This window comes from Carassius carassius, chromosome 27 (genome assembly GCF_963082965.1).
Source record: "Carassius carassius chromosome 27, fCarCar2.1, whole genome shotgun sequence".
NCBI lineage: Eukaryota > Metazoa > Chordata > Actinopteri > Cypriniformes > Cyprinidae > Carassius > Carassius carassius.
This window is the reverse complement of record NC_081781.1, coordinates 30,998,302-31,012,670: the sequence shown is the minus strand read 5'-3', so window position 1 is coordinate 31,012,670 and position 14,369 is coordinate 30,998,302. Positions and strand designations below refer to the sequence as shown.

Genomic DNA, 14,369 nt, shown 5'->3' with positions numbered 1-14,369 from the left:
GCAGCGAGTAATCAACCTTCCTCCCTCGAAGCTTTCCTCAGTGCCAGTGTTCGGAGGATGGACTCCCAGGAGCGGACTCTTAACGACACTGGTCGCGCGGTTCAGGCTTTAGTGATGCAGGTGTCCGAGCTCACCCAACAGTTCCAGCTATTACGAGCTCCCACTGCGCCACTCACACCGCCTGTTCCACCAGCACCATCGGAGGCCCCCTCCCAGCCGGAACCACGCCTCCCGATTCCGGAAGCGTACTCGGGTGAGCCCGACTATTGTAGAGCTTTCCTTAACCGTTGTGATATGCATTTTGCCCTCCAGCCTAGAACGTTCGCCAGTGAGAGGGCCAAGGTGGCCTTCGTCCTGACCCTGCTCTCTGGGAGGGCGGCATTGTGGGGAACAGCGGTGTGGGAGAACCAGGACCCATGCTGTGCCTCGTTCCGGGCGCTCTCCGCCGAGATGAGACGGGTCTTTGATCGGGCCGCCGCAGGACGGGAGGCGGCCAGGAGGCTGGCGGAGTTACGCCAGCACGAGAGATCCGTCTCGGACTATTCCATCGAGTTCCGGACCCTGGCGGCGGAGTGCCATTGGAACGAGGAGGCGCAGTGGGACATGTTCCTGCATGGGCTGGCTGACCGCGTCCAGAGGGAGATCTACGCCCTGGACCTTCCCCCGTCGTTTAATGGACTGATTGAGCTGGCCCTTCGGGTCGATGCACGTCTGGCACGGATGGAGAGGAGGGGGCTACTCAACACCCCATCCAGGGGACCGGCAGACGTGCGGTTCAGCGGCGGGGACGTGGCCAGCCCCGTCTACGATCACGAGCCCATGCAGATAGGGCGAGCTCGGCTTTCCCGGGAGGAGAAGGAGAGGCGGAGGTCCCTGGGCCTTTGCCTTTACTGCGGGGGAGCCGGACATCAAGCCCACGCCTGTCCGGTAAAAGGGCCAGGCCCGGTAGTACGTATGAGGCTACTATCGGGTGGGATCTCCGCCGAGAAGACCTCATCATCATCATCATCATCACCATCATCTTCTACGCTCCTCCCGGTATGGCTGCGGTGGTCAGCACAGACACATCACTGTCAGGCACTACTGGATTCCGGGGCAGAAGGGAACTTCATGGACAGCACATTAGCCCACAAGCTCCACATTTCCCTCAGACCTCTTCCGCACCACATCACGGTTCACGCCCTCACTGGTCAGCAACTTCCCACCATATCATACATCACGGAAGACATTACACTCATCACCTCTGGCAATCACTCCGAAACCATCTCTTTTCACATCCTTGACTCTCCCCTGGCACCCATTGTCCTCGGACACCCTTGGCTCCTCCTCCACAACCCTAGTATTGACTGGCTCTCTAACTCCGTTTTGTCTTGGTGTAAAAGGTGCCATGAGTCTTGTCTAGTGTCTGCCTGTCCGTCTGTGTCTGTGTCTGTGTTGCAGGAGGAGGCGGTGGATTTGTCTAACGTGCCCGCTGAGTACCTCCATCTGAAGGAAGTGTTCAGTAAGTCTCGGGCTGCTTCTCTTCCTCCGCATCGTCCTTACGACTGTGCCATAGATTTACTATCAGGTAAGTCTCCGCCTAAGGGCAAACTCTATTCACTTTCTGTTCCAGAGAGGGAGGCTATGGAGAAATATATTTCTGATTCTCTAGCTTCTAAATTCATCCGCCCTTCCTCTTCTCCTGCGGGGGCGGGGTTCTTTTTTGTGGGAAAGAAGGACGGATCTCTGCGACCTTGTATTGATTACCGGGGACTGAACAACATCACGGTAAAGAATACTTATCCTTTGCCGTTGATGTCTTCGGCCTTCGAGAGGTTGCAGGGAACGTCAATTTTCACAAAACTGGACTTACACAATGCGTGTCATTTGGTTCGGATCAGGGAGGGGGATGAATGGAAGACCGCTTTTAACACCCCCAGAGGGCACTTTGAATACTTGGTTATGCCCTTTGGGCTCTCCAACTCCCCAGCGGTCTTCCAGGCACTCGTCAACGACGTGCTGCGAGATATGATCGATCAGTTCATTTATGTCTACCTGGACGACATATTGATTTTTTCTTCTTCTCTCCAGGAACATGTGCAGCACGTCCAACGAGTGCTTCAGAGGTTGCTAGAGAATGGGCTTTTTGTCAAGGCGGAGAAATGCGAATTTCATGCACAGTCAATTCCATTTTTGGGGTATATCGTGTCGACTGAGGGAATACGCATGGATCCCTAGAAGGTTAAGGCTGTGGTAGAATGGCCAAGCCCAGATTCCCGTAAGGCCCTACAGAGGTTTCTGGGGTTCGCTAACTTCTACCGGCGTTTTATTCGCAACTTCAGCCAACTAGCTGCACCTCTGACTGCCTTGACCTCCGCCAAGACTGCGTTCAGGTGGTCGGACACAGCTGAGGCTGTGTTTGCCAAACTGAAGAGCCGTTTCATATCAGCCCCTATTCTGATTACCCCTGACCCTACACGTCAGTTCGTGGTGGAGGTCGACGCATCAGAGGTGGGGGTAGGAGCGGTGTTATCTCAACGTTCTCCCTTAGACGACAAGGTCCACCCTTGCGCGTATTTTTCATATCGTTTATCTCCGGCAGAACGAAATTATGATATTGGTAACCGAGAATTGTTGGCAGTTAAGATGGCATTGGAGGAATGGTGACACTGGTTAGAGGGATCGGGGGTTCCTTTTATAGTATGGACTGACCACAAGAATTTAGAGTACATTAGCACCGCCAAGAGGTTGAACTCCAGGCAGGCTCGGTGGGCACTTTTTTTCGGACGTTTTGACTTTACTATCTCGTACCGCCCGGGTTCCAAAAATATCAAACCCGATTCTTTGTCGCGTATTTTTGACCATTCCGAACGCCCGTCCACTCCCGAGTGTATTTTTCCTGAGACATTAGTGGTCTCCACTCTCACATGGGAGATCGAATCGAAGGTCAGAACGGCCTTAGAAGGGGTAACGCCTCCGCCCGGGTGCCCACCGAACCGTTTATTTGTGCCGGAGGGATTAAGGTCCAACGTTATCCAGTGGGGACATTGCTCGAATGTAGCTTGCCATCCAGGGGTTAACCGTACTAGATTTTTAGTCAAGCAACGATTCTGGTGGCCACTTATGGCTCGCGACATTCACAGTTTTGTTTTGGCTTGCTCGGTTTGTGCCACTGGTAAGACTTCCAATCGGCCCCCTGATGGGTTACTCCAACCGCTGCCGGTTCCTTCGAGACCCTAGTCCCACATCGCTCTAGATTTTATTACCGCCCTCCCGCCCTCCCAGGGCAACACGGTAGTTTTAACCGTGGTGGACCGGTTCTCGAAGGCGGCCCACTTTATTCCCTTGCCCAAATTACCCTCAGCCAAGGAGACAGCGTTGACCGTCGTAGACCACGTCTTTCGTTTACATGGCCTCCCGATAGACGTGGTTTCCGACAGGGGACCCCAATTTGTGGCTAAGTTTTGGCAAGAATTCTGTAGACTACTGGGAGCGACTGTAAGTCTGTCCTCAGGGTTTCACCCCCAGAGCAATGGTCAAAGCGAGAGAGCCAACCAAGATTTGGAAAGGGTGTTGCGATGTTTGGTCTCCAAGAATCCTTCCTCCTGGAGCCAACAATTGTCTATGGTGGAGTACGCCCACAATACCTTACCAGTATCAGCTACGGGCCTATCTCCTTTTGAGTGTAGTGTAGGTTACCAGCCACCTATTTTTCCCAGTATGGAATCCGAAGTTGCGGTCCCCTCCGCTCACGCCTTCGTCCAGAGGTGCCACCGCACTTGGACCAGAGCCCGTGAGACTCTACTCCAAGTGGGGGCGCGCACCAAGGCCAAGGCCGATCGCCACCGGTCTAGGCCTCCCGTATACGTCGTGGGTCAAAAGGTGTGGCTTTCAACCAAGAATATTCCTCTCCGGTCCGTATCTAATAAATTGGCTCCCAAATTTATTGGCCCGTTTACTGTCACCAAAATCATAAGTCCGGTGGTAGTCCGCCTTAAACTCCCTCCTACGTACAGGAGAATTCATCCCGCCTTTCATGTGTCCAAAATTAAGCCCGTATTTCATTCTCCCATTAATCCGCCTACCCCGGTCCCTCCCCCGCCGCGTCTCGTAGATGGGGAGACCACCTATTTGGTAAATCGTATTCTGGACTCTAGAAGGAGGGGACGCGGATTTCAGTACTTGGTGGACTAGGAGGGTTACGGTCCGGAGGAGAGAAGTTGGGTACCTGCTAGGGACATCCTGGATCACTCCCTTATCGATGATTACAATCAACAGGTAAGAGATTCTGGGGACGCCAGGAGGCGTCCTTAGGAGGAAGGGTACTGTCACGGTTCGTGAATGCACCGTCTCCAGCTGTAGTCATGTTATGTCATGTTGATTGGTTCATGTGGGTGTTGCCACTGATCGCCTGATCAGCGGCAGGTGCATCTCATTCCAACCGCCTATTTAACGCCCTGTCTTTCGTCTCCTGTTTGTCAGATCGTTGTTTGAAGTCCTTGTGTCGATGTCTGTTTGTGCTCCTGTGTTCCTGTCCTTGCTCAGTTCCTGTTTCGGTCTTCATTGGATATTCACAGTCACACACGGATTATCACCGCCGATCACCGATCTACCACCACCGCCATCGCTACCAACGCACTCAAATCACCTACCCACCTGTCTGTGCTGCCATCGTGGTTCCTGCGTCACTCACCAGCATTCATCCATCACTACTCCTGTCAATAAACTACCTTTACTTGCATCTGCCTCCTGTCCTCCATTGTTAGCGTCACAAGCACTTTTTGGCCCTTTTGCCTTCTGTCTGCGGTCCAGCTCACCCCTAAACCATCTCGATTGGGTTCAGGTCCGGTGACTGTGGAGGCCAGGTCATCTGGCACAGCACCCCATCACTCTCCTTCTTGGTCAAATAGCCCTTGATGCCTTCAGTGTGACTCTACAATTTTCATAGTCATGAAAATAAAGAAAACTCTTTGAATGAGAAGGTGTGTCCAAACTTTTGGTCTGTACTGTATATATATATATATATATATATATATATATATATATATATATATATATATATATATATATATTTAAAGTATGGTGTTCCTAATAATCCTTTAGGTGAATATATATATATATATATATATATATATATATATATATATATATATATATATATATATATATTCACCTAAAGGATTATTAGGAGCACCATACTAATACTGTGTTTGACCCCCTTTCACCTTCAGAACTGCCTTAATTCTATGTGGCATTGATTCAACAAGGTGCTGAAAGCATTCTTTAGAAATGTTGGCCCATATTGGTAGGATTGCATCTTGCAGTTGCTAACTGCGCTTACATTGCTAATACTCTATTCACAGACATTACCACTGCTGTACTCACTGTTACTTGCTTTAATGGCAGATGAATCTCTACCTTTGATTGCAGGTGGGGACACGCTCGAGCTGCATTCTGTGCAGCTCGAGCTCGAGGCCATGGGGAAGCAGATTCGCGACCTTGAGGTGAGGCAGGCCCAGCTGAGAGAGTGGAGAGCCACTCTGGAATCATCCCGGGCTGACGCTCACAAGTCCGGGGTAAGTATACAGCGTTCTGTTAACAGTCCCACCACGTCTACTCCGTGTGTTTCTCTGCACAGGCCCGGTGCACCCAGGACGCGATCTTCCCAGATGTCCTTCACTCCGACGCTGGGACACCACGAACCCTGGGTGCATCCACAGCGGAGGACGCGAGCCGGGCCCCGGGCGACGACATCTCCCCCTCCTGCCTTCGAGATCTCCATCTGGAACCGCTTCGCTCCCCTCCGCGAGACAGGACGCGACTCTGTGATCATCGGAGACTCCATCGTCCGACACGTCCGTGCTACGTTAGCCGAAGGTAAAGTGCACACTCATTGTTTGCCTGGTGCTCGTGTTCTCGATGTTTCTGCGTAGATACCCGCGATCCTGAAGGCCGAGGAAAGCCCCAGAGCAGACGTGCTTCACGCCGGGGTTAACGACACCACGCTGCGGCAGATGGAGACACTGAAGAGGGACTTCAGGAGCCTGATCGAGACGGTTCGCAGCACGACGCCCGCAGCGACGATCATCGTGTCAGGACCACTCCCCACGTATCGACGAGGACATGAAAGGTTCAGTAGACTTGTTGCTTTAAATGAATGGTTGTTGTCATGGTGTAAAGAACAGAAAATGATATTTGTTAATAACTGGAATCTTTTCTGGGAGTGTCCTAGGCTGTTTCGCGCTGATGGATTACACCCCAGCAGAATCGGAGCGGAGCTGCTCTCTGACAACATCTCCAGGACACTTCGCTCCATGTGACTAGTAAGACAATTCTCAAATAACTATTATGATGAGTTTTGTTCCACCCGCTTAAATGATAAAAGTACTTGCGCTGTAAAAACTATTAAGACTGTGTCTTTTCCCTGAATAGTGAGGTCAAAATATAAGTATAATGTAGGATCTAGAAAAAATCGTGATTAAACCAGAAACATGTAAAGTAAATGAACAAAAAATATTTTTAAAGTTTGGGCTCATAAATATTAGATCACTCACACCCAAAGCAGTTATTGTAAATGAAATGATCACAGATAATAGTTTTGATGTACTCTGCTTGACTGAAACCTGGCTAAAACCAAATGATTATTTTGGTCTAAATGAGTCTACTCCACCAAACTACTGTTATAAGCATGAGCCACGTCAGAATGGTCGTGGCGGAGGTGTTGCAACAATATATAGCGATATTCTCAATGCTACCCAGAAAACAGGATACAGGTTTAACTCTTTTGAAATACTTCTGCTAAATGTTACACTGTCAGACATGCAAAAGAAGTCTAATGTATCTCTTGCTCTGGCTACTGTGTATAGACCACCAGGGCCGTATACAGAATTCCTAAAATAATTTGCATATTTCCTCTCAGACATTCTAGTTACAGTTGATAAGGCGCTAATCATGGGAGATTTTAATATTCACGTTGATAATACAAATGATACATTAGGACTTGCGTTTACTGACCTAATAAACTCCTTTGGAGTCAAGCAAAATGTCACCGGGCCCACTCATCGTTTTAATCATACACTAGATTTAATTATATCTCATGGAATCGATCTTACTGCTATAGATATTGTACCTCAAAGTGATGATATTACAGACCATTTCCTTGTATCGTACATGCTGCGTATAACTGATATTAACTATATGTCTCAGCGTTACCGTCTGGGCAGAACTATTGTTCCAGCCACCAAAGAAAGATTGGCAAATAACCTGCCTGATCTATCTCAACTGCTATTTGTACCCAAAAATACACATGAATTAGACGAAATGACTGACAACATGGGCACTATTTTCTCTTATACAGTAGAAACTGTTGCCCCCATCAAATTGACAAATGTTAGAGAAAAACGTACTGTGCCATGGTAAAACAGTAATACTCACACTCTCAAGAAAGAAACTCGTAGTCTTGAACGCAAATGGAGAAAAACTAACTTGGAAAACTGCTAGGGCAGAGCATATCCACAAACTCATAGAAAATAACCAAAACAATCCAAGGTTTTTATTTAGCACAGTGGCTAAATTAACAAATTACCAGACGCCACCTGATTCAAATATTCCACCAACGTTAAATAGTAATGACTTTATAAATTTCTTCACTGATAAAATAGATAACATTAGAAATACAATAGCGAATGTAGATTCTACAGCGTTTAACACTTCAGTTTCATCTATCGCACCCAAAGATAAACTGCAGTGCTTTACAACTATAGGACAGGAAGAGCTAAATAAACTTATCACTGTATCTAAACCAACAACATGTTTATTAGATCCTGTACCCACTAAATTACTGAAAGAGTTGTTACCTGTAGCCGAAGAACCGCTTCTCAATATCATTAACTCGTCGTTATCTTTAGGTCACGTCCCAAAACCATTCAAGCTGGCGGTTATCAAGCCTCTTATTAACCTGTTAGCCAGCACCCCCCATTATGGGACTCACAGCTGAAAGTGCTCTAACTAACTTATAATTGTAATAGTTTCCTACTTCAGTGTGTTACAAACATAATTGTGGTGTCTTTAGAAAGAAGACCCTTTGGGCTTCACTTTTTTATCAACCAGATTTGATAATGCTCAAAAATATTAAAAGTTATAGACACTGAAGTGCCTTGAATTTTTTTTACCACTCTTAACTATTTTTTTATTTGATATAAAAATACATGAAATAAGTCCTGGAGCAATCTAGAAAAGTAATGGGTTGAAAGCCACATGTCTCATGAGTTTCTATGTCAAATCTGAATAAAATATCATGAAAAATGAGACTCCTGCAAATATTTTTCTGAGACTATGTCTACACCCCCCCCCCCCCAAATATAAGAAAATATATTTCCCAATAGTATTGAAGGCTTCTACAAACTATTTAGTCAGTAAACATACCACTGCATAGTTTTTTTCAATTATAAAACACTAGACATAAACTTAGACATCATATAAATGATTTATTTGAGCACTAGAAAAATACAATAAGAATAATCTGAGTAAGAAAAATAAGAATAATAAGAAAAATAAAAAAAGATTTAACATTGTTTGCCAATATAGAACATCCTGAGATTGCTACAGATGCGTATTTTACAATGAATTACGTGCTGATGTGCTGATGGCCACTTATACCGATGGTAATAACACAAATGTGCCAAAGTAAATAATCCACTCTCTCTATTCATATAGATGCGTTCACTTTGATAGCCGTGACCATTCAGTAATAGCGAGCTGATTTGGGCTGATTTGCACTCAAACAGATGGTAATCATGCAAATACATTCACATTCAACATAAAACACACTCTCCAAAACTAGATCCTAGTGTACTGGCAAATTATAGGCCTATTTCAAATCTTCCATTTATGTCTAAAATTTTAGAAAAAGTTGTGTCTGCTCAATTGAGCACCTTCCTGCATAAAAATGATCTGTATGAAGAATTTCAGTCAGGTTTCAGGCCCCACCATAGCACAGAAACTGCACTTGTTAAAATTACAAATGACCTGCTTCTTGTGTCAGATCAAGGATGCATCTCATTTCTAGTCTTACTTGATGTTAGTGCTGTGTTCGACACCATAGATCATGACATACTCATAGATCAATTACAAAACTATACAGGTATTCAAGGGCAGGCTCTAAGATGGTTTAGATCCTACCTGTCCGATCGCTACCATTTTGTTTACTTAAATGGGGTGTCATCTCATTTATCATCAGTAAAATATGGAGTGCCACAAGGATCCGTCCTAGGTCCCCTTCTATTTTCAATATACATGTTGCCCCTTGGTAATATTATTAGACAATACGGAATTAGCTTCCACTGTTATGCTGATGATACTCAGCTATATATCTCAACGAGACCAGATGAAACTTCTCAATTATCTAAGCTAACAGAGTGTGTTTAAAAATGTAAAAGATTGGATGACAAATAATTTTCTCCAATTGAATTCGGATAAGACAGAGATATTAATTATTGGACCAAAAAACACTACACAGAATCTTGTAGATTACAATCTGCAACTAGACGGATGTACTGTAACTTCCTCTACAGTCAGAAATCTGGGTGTTATATTAGACAGCAATTTGTCCTTTGAAAATCATATTTCCAATGTTACAAAAACTGCATTCTTCCATCTTAGAAACATTGCCAAGCTACGAAACATGTTATCTGTTTCTGATGCAGAAAAGCTAGTTCATGCATTCATGACCTCTAGACTGGACTATTGTAATGCACTTCTAGGTGGTTTTCCTGCTTCGTCAATAAACAAGCTACAGGTAGTCCAAAATGCAGCAGCTAGAGTCCTTACCAGGTCAAGAAAATATGATCATATTACCCCAATTTTACAGTCTCTGCACTGGCTACCTATTAAGTTACGTATCAGTTACAAATGATCATTACTTACCTATAAGGCCCTAAATGGTTTAGCTCCTGCGTACCTAACTAGCCTTCTACCACGCTACAACCCATCACGCACCCTAAGGTCACAAAACGCTGGACTTTTGGTAGTTCCTAGGATAGCAAAGTCCACTAATGGAGGTACAACCCGAATTCCGGAAAAGTTGGGACGTTTTTTAAATTTTAATAAAATGAAAACTAAAGGAATTTCAAATCACATGAGCCAATATTTTATTCACAATAGAACATAGATAACGTAGCAAATGTTTAAACTGAGAAATTGTACACTTTTATCAACTTAATTAGCTCATTTAAAATTTAATGCCTGCTACAGGTCTCAAAAAAGTTGGCACGGGGGCAACAAATGGCTAAAAAGCAAGCAGTTTTGAAAAGATTCAGCTGGGAGAACATCTAGTGATTAATTAAGTTAATTGATATCAGGTCTGTAACATGATTAGCTATAAAAGCTTTGTCTTAGGGAAGCAGAGTCTCTCAGAAGTAAAGATGGGCAGATGCTCTCCAATCTGTGAAAGACTGCGTAAAAAAATTGTGGAAAACTTTAAAAACAATGTTCCTCAACGTCAAATTGCAAAGGCTTTGCAAATCTCATCATCAACAGTGCATAACATCATCAAAAGATTCAGAGAAACTGGAGAAATCTCTGTGCGTAAGGGACAAGGCCGGAGACCTTTATTGGATGCCCGTGGTCTTCGGGCTCTCAGACGACACTGCATCACTCATCGGCATGATTGTGTCAATGACATTACTAAATGGGCCCAGGAATACTTTCAGAAACCACTGTCGGTAAACACAATCCGCCGTGCCATCAGCAGATGCCAACTAAAGCTCTATCATGCAAAAAGGAAGCCATATGTGAACATGGTCCAGAAGCGCCGTCGTGTCCTGTGGGCCAAGGCTCATTTAAAATGGACTATTTCAAAGTGGAATAGTGTTTTATGGTCAGACGAGTCCAAATTAGACATTCTTGTTGGAAATCACGGATGCCGTGTCCTCCGGGCTAAAGAGGAGGGAGACCTTCCAGCATGTTATCAGCGTTCAGTTCAAAAGCCAGCATCTCTGATGGTATGGGGGTGCATAAGTGCATACGGTATTGGCAAGTTGCATTATTTTGGAAGGCTCTGTGAATGCTGAAAGGTATATAAAGGTTTTAGAGCAACATATGCTTCCCTCCAAACAACGTCTATTTCAGGGAAGGCCTTGTTTATTTCAGCAGGACAATGCAAAACCACATACTGCAGCTATAACAACAGCATGGCTTCGTCGTAGAAGAGTCCGGGTGCTAACCTGGCCTGCCTGCAGTCCAGATCTTTCACCTATAGAGAACATTTGGCGCATCATTAAACGAAAAATACGTCAAAGACGACCACGAACTCTTCAGCAGCTGGAAATCTATATAAGGCAAGAATGGGACCAAATTCCAACAGCAAAACTCCAGCAACTCATAGCCTCAATGCCCAGACGTTTTCAAACTGTTTTTAAAAAAAAGAAAAAGAGATGCTACACCATGGTAAACATGCCCCGTCCCAACTATTTTGAGACCTGTAGCAGAAATCAAAATTTAAATGAGCTCATTTTGTGCATAAAATTGTAAACTTTCTCAGTTTAAACATTTGCTATGTTATCTATGTTCTATTGTGAATAAAATATTGGCTCATGTAATTTGAAAGTCTTTTAGTTTTCATTTTATTAAAATTTAAAAAACGTCCCAACTTTTCAGGAATTCGGGTTGTAGAGCTTTCTCACATTTGGCTCCCAAACTCTGGAATAGCCTTCCTGATAATGTTCGGGGTTCAGACACACTCTCTCTGTTTAAATCTAGATTAAAAACGCATCTCTTTCGCCAACCATTCGAATAATGTATCTCTTAAATTGTGAGTGTAGTTGCATCTGATCAAACGCACATTTTTATTCTTTAGCTTGGGTTAAACTAATTAATTTTACTTTGTTGGATCAGCAGCTATGTTAATGATGTCTCTATTTGTTTCTCTGTTTCTGCTGGGATCTTCATCCCGTGGTAACTAGGATTTACACAAGATCCAGTCTGGATCCAGAACACCTGAGAAGAGATGATGCTGACCCTCAGAGGACCTCAGATGATGCTAACCCTGAATCAACAAACAGAACTAACAATTATTGCTACATGTGTGACTGCATCATATAATAATTATTAATTAATAATATTAATAATGTTCATCGTCTAGCTGACTACGTCTTGTATTATTTTTTTCTAAAAATCCTGTCAAACGTGCACAAACTGACAGTCACCACCATAAGCTACTACTAAATATTGTAGAAATATAATTTTCTGTAAAGTTGCTTTGTAACGATTTGTATTTTATAAAAAGCGCTATACAAATAAACTTGAATTGAATTGAATTGAATGGAGATTTGTGGGATGCACATCCAGGGCACGACGCTCCCGTTCCACCACATCCCAAAGATGCTCTATTGGGTTGAGATCTGGTGACTGTGGGGGACATTTTAGTACAGTCAACTCATTGTCATGTTCAAGAAACCAATTTGAAACGATTCGAGCTTTGTGACATGGTGCATTATCCTGCTGGAAGTAGCCATCAGAGGATGGGTACATGGTGGTCATAAAGGGATGGACATGGTCAGAAACAATGCTCAGGTAGGCTGTGTCAGGTTCAACTATTAACCATTTAATGCTGTTAGTCAATTTTTTTATTTTTTTAAAGTATGGGAGTTTTAAGTAATTACAAAACATTTATACTGTTATTTTACAGGATTATGAGTGCTTATGATTGTTAACCAAAATATATTTTTTAATTATTATTTGATTTATTTGTTGGTTGTGATGGTGTGGATGAGATGAGGACACAGGTGTTTGTTTGTGTGTGTGTTTTGATGGCTTTCTTAATCATCTTGTCCCAAGGTGGGCTGAGATGCTCTGGTTACCAGGGAAACAGTAAATATTAATAAATATCAAGTGCTTCCTAGCTGTCATTCTCCCTCAACCATATTCACAACAGGACATAATTAAGTGTGTAGGAGCAATGGAGAGAGACAAAGATAGAGAGAAAGCACTGACGCACAGAGCCAGAGACGCCCCTTGTTTGTTTTTAATAAGGGTTTCCTGCACGTTCACAAACTCTCTTAATCCTCGAGACAAACAGCAGAATATGGCTAAAGGACGCTTTTCCAACATGATGAAATCGACAAACAAATTAAACAAAGGTTGCAGTCCAAAAGTTAATCTAAGTTTCTGAGAGGAGTTTGGAATCCTTTAGCTCATTAATAGGAAAACCAGAGATTTTTTCTAAGTCAGTGAGTCGTGAGATTGTGTGTTGATGTGAAGGTAGTTTAGGCGTGCCTGTGGGGTTCCTCACACACATTTACCAAAATATGCCTCTTAATACACACACAAATAAATCCTAAAAGACACTGATGCTGAAACACAACACTTTTACACTATTTTGTGTGGCAATTTCACCCTGCTTACTTAATAAATATCTCTGGAGCCCTAATGACAAAAAAAAAAAAAAAAAATATATATATATATATATATATATATATATATATATATACAGTACAGACCAAAAGTTTTGAAACATTACTATTTTTAATGTTTTTGAAAGAAGTTTCTTCTTCTCATCAAGCCTGCATTTATTTGATCAAATGTAATATTGTGATATATTATTACAATTTAAAATAATTATTTTTAAATGTATTATACTTTTAATTAACATTTATTTCGGTGATGCAACGCTGAATTTTTAGGATCATTATCAGATGATAATGTGATCCTTTAGAAATCATTCTAATATGATGATTCATTATCAAAGTTGGAAACAGTTCTGCTGCTTAATATTTTTTCAGAACATGTGATACTTTTTTAGGATACTTTGATGAATAAAAAGTAAAAAAAAAATGTGTTTCTAAAATATAAATATTTTGTAATAACAATATACACTACTGGTCAGTAATTTGGGGTAAGTAATTTTTTTTCTTTCATTTTTTTTAAATAAAATCAATGCTTTTATTCAGCAAGGATGTGTTAAATTGATAAAAAGTGATAGTAAAGAAAATATATTATTAGAATATATATTATTAGATTTTTATTTTTTTTTAATAAATGCAATTCTTTTTAACCTTTTATTGATCAAATATATGAGACAGCAGAACTGTTTCCAACACTCATAATAAATCAGAATATTAGAATGATTTCTAGATGATCATGTGATAGACTGGATGTTACATGTGACACTGAAGCTGGAGGAGTGATGCTGAAAATTCAGCTTTGCATCACAGGAATACATTATTTTTTTTAAAGTATATTCAAATAGAAAACTATTATTTTAAGTTGTAATAATATTTCACAATATTACTGTTTTTTCTGTATTTTTGATCAAATAAATGCAGGCTTGATGAGCAGAAGAAACTTCTTTCAAAAACATTAAAAATAGTATTTCCAAACTTTTGGTCTGTACT

The 14,369-nt window shown here is 42.6% G+C and overlaps 1 long non-coding RNA gene across 1 annotated transcript; it reads left to right on the top strand.

Annotated features, from left to right (window-relative positions):
- The first annotated feature begins 6,191 nt into the window (after positions 1–6,191).
- On the top strand, positions 6,192–12,122 carry LOC132107159 (uncharacterized). The gene is made up of 2 exons (XR_009424236.1): positions 6,192–6,302; positions 11,940–12,122. It is a non-coding gene; the product is annotated as an uncharacterized LOC132107159 (long non-coding RNA).
- Positions 12,123–14,369: the final 2,247 nt, after the last annotated feature.